The sequence below is a fragment of the Diprion similis genome, chromosome 1 (assembly GCF_021155765.1).
Source record: "Diprion similis isolate iyDipSimi1 chromosome 1, iyDipSimi1.1, whole genome shotgun sequence".
Classification (NCBI taxonomy): domain Eukaryota; kingdom Metazoa; phylum Arthropoda; class Insecta; order Hymenoptera; family Diprionidae; genus Diprion; species Diprion similis.
The window spans coordinates 13,978,786-13,982,223 of record NC_060105.1 but is presented as its reverse complement, the minus strand read 5'-3'; the positions used below and the strand labels follow the sequence as shown (position 1 = coordinate 13,982,223).

At 36.4% G+C, this 3,438-nt stretch overlaps 1 protein-coding gene across 1 annotated transcript in view; it reads left to right on the top strand.

The window, feature by feature from the left end:
- Positions 1-3,438, top strand: part of LOC124407596 (midasin-like) — a 112,212-nt gene that overhangs the window by 59,596 nt on the left and 49,178 nt on the right. The window lies entirely within an intron of this gene.

Sequence of the window (3,438 nt, the reverse complement as noted above, 5' to 3'; positions counted from 1 at the left end):
CTCACTTTATCCCTCTCCCTCCCTCCCCCCTCTCTCTTTCTTTCTTCAGATTTATCTGTACTGAACAGGTTGAATTCCTCCACCTCGATACCTTATCGATCACCAGGAGTCTGGAACAATTAATACCGCTAACCGTATCTCCAGCGTTTCTAGTTCGGCATTTTACCAAGTTTCAACAATTCAATCCTCCGTATACGTACGTGCATCATTGGTTTTCATCGCATCGGCAAACGTTATATGGTCAACAAGTCACTTCCTTGACTATTTCCTCTCCTACTTCCACGCTTATCCCTTTGCTTGATCTAATTGTAGTTTGTGTCTTTTTCCTTTATTGGATCGTTTTCTGTACACTTTGAATAGTCTTGTGTTAAAAATGCAGAAAGTTGGTAATTACTGATCAGTGTGAAGCTTGCAACGTAAGCCACAAAGGTGAGTGCTGCGTTCATACTATATTTATCGTGTGAACGCAGCACTCGCTTTTGCTGCTCACGCTGCGAACTTCGTATTCATCGGCTATCACCCCACTGTCTGGACTTATAATACATTCTGCTATTCTATCTCATTTTAAAGATGTCCGCCGTCTCGTATGCTTTTCTTCATCTATATTCACATTTCTCTTTTCTTTTTTTTCGTTTTATTTCGTTTAAACTCTTCTGCAAATTGCGTCACTGTACGTTCGTGCTTACTGGAATAAAAAAAAAAGAAAGTTGTACCATTTTGTAATAATTTACTTTAAGGACATCATGACACATATATGTATACAGGATCATTTATTCGTTGCTGATCGTAATATTCGGCTGAGAGAGAGTCGCTTATAGGTGCGCCATGGTGCTAGGAAAAACGGTTATTCAGCCCGTTGCAATAATTTTTTTTTTTCATTGATAGATTAAATGGGTATCTGGATCGTTACAGTTATTTGTCATTAAAAATAGTTGTACATACTTTCCTAACTATCGAACATCGTATACCCCCCCCCCCCTTCTTCTCCTCCTCAAGAAAGAAAGATCAAAAAAGCACATTTTATTCAAAATCATTCTTGTTTTTCTACAAGTGTCAATAAAATCCCAAACCGATAAAAGGAGAATCATTCCTCGTACCCAGACCGACAAAATTTAAACGAGGGTGTGAAGTTAGGGTCGATTTTGTCTCGTCTGATGTTACCGTAGTAGACCTTGCGAGAAAATAGCATTGCGAAGATGAGTAAACGTAGTTGACTACCACTACATCGTGATGGTAAATACGGCGAAACCAATGGCATAGTTGAATCAACCTTTCCATGGAATTGAAAGTATTTCGTTTAAGCCAGCTACACTCGTATTGAGGAGAAACATTATGGTACTAGAGGGAAGTAAGTTACGTTTTTCATGAAGAGTCGAGGCAGTGATGTCACTTCCTGAGGCAATTGGGTAAAATATAGAAGTCACTTTGAAGAAAGTTTAATCTAAATTGTGATTAATTTAATTGATATCTGATGTAGCTCATGCACATTGAGTTCCAAACAACCATTGTGAACCGCCAATAGATGAACAACGCATTTTTAGATCTAAAAAATCACGGCACTCGGGGGGAATTTGAACTCGGGATCAACCTAACTGTGCGAAAATGAGGCAATTTTCAGTCCATCGTTGGAAGCTCCTCAACTATCTATTGTTGTTCGATAAATGTTGCCGTTAAGGTGTTTCGAGCATGGTTGCACGTGATTAATTTGAGAGTTTTAATGGGAATCTATTCCATTCTTTCGATAAATAACGATTCGGTTTGAAATTTTTTGTGACATGATCGTTGTGATGGTAAGAGATGTACTTCGGTCAACCAGTACTAATAAATTATCATATTGCAGTGTGATGTTGGATTTCACAAGGATAACTACGAGAACTCACAAACGAATAAATATCAGTAGCTGCACTAGATTTGCAGTAAGCGGAAATATAAAGAAAAAAAGATCGTTGGCTACACGTGTTGATCATACACTTGAGTGGTTAGGTACATCAAATAAACATGGATCGAGAAAACGATTATTATATTGTAACGAACTAGGCGTTACAGATTAAATAGAACAGCTTCATGAGCTTACAAAGCAAACAAACAAGCAGAAAAATTGAAAGATGAGGAAAATGCTTTGATGGCAATGCGTGTTTACAGTTTAAAGTTTGAAATAGGATGACATTTTACGTCATGACATCTGAAAGTTTTTATACGTCTTTTATCTATGACGACTATATACTAGACCAGAAAGAGGGGGCAAAACGGGCGATTCAACCCTTTGTAACAGTATTAACGACTGACGTGTTGGTTTGTTCGTAAATTATATTGAGTTCATCTTTCATATCATTGGGCAGGATTATATTCATTAGCATTCATGCACTGCCAACCCTATTTACTTTTAATTGTGCCTGGAAATAAGAATTCATCACAACTGGCCTCTTCTGTAATTAGATTTCAGGAATACTTCTGTGCAAGTTTTTTTTGACAAGTTTTGTATCATATAAGTTGGTTATCATCTGATTAAGTTCAGCTGCGTGTACCTTGGAATTCATATTACGCAATTGATTTAAGAAATAGGCACGATTATAATGCATACGTTCTAATGCTTGAAAGCATATGATAGGAATCGAGACGTAACTGAAAATTCTATGCACTTTGCTTATTATTTTAGACTTGTGCTCTTTTCTATTAAAGCGAGTCACCATAATTCATTTACAATTTCCAAAAATTCCTAGAACAAGAGTTGAGAACATCTTTTATAAACTGTTTGCTTGCACTCTTTGGTGACGTTGCGCAAACAATAAATTCGTAATTAGTCAGAAGCCATTGTTGTTTCAATTTACTGCCTTGAAAAAAGAATTAATTGCCGCGTAAAATGTAAACAAATCAAAGCTTACAGTCAGAGTGAACCTGTTCCTCCTTCTGACTTTCAAGGTCTCAACATCTCAAACGAATATAATAGTTTTATCTTCTTTATATATACTAAATTTTCATTTTTATGTTTACTTACAAACGAGGACTTGCATTCATTTCACACCGCCACAAGAGAGTAAACTGATTGAAATTAACGAAGAAAAGATATTCTTCGCTATTCAATTTGATTTCCAAATATTTAAATGATTGGTATTCCATTTGCAGAATATCCGCCGCAGCCGAATAGTCGAATCATAGTTAATTCATGTTAAGATCAGGTTAGGAACTATAGGAATACTATAAAAAAATCATTAACAGTAAATATCTAGAATCCTAATTTATTGGATAGCAGATATAGGCTTCAGATATCAGAAAGTCGATACGAGATTTTCAGCTACTTCATATTTATATACTTTTTCAAATCTCATCTACATCGGACCGTCCATAAATGACGTCATCACGAATCCCCTCTCCCAAGTGACGTTCCCAAATCCTATTTTGTTCCCCGTCTCATCTTGCTTGGAATAGACAATCTAAAAG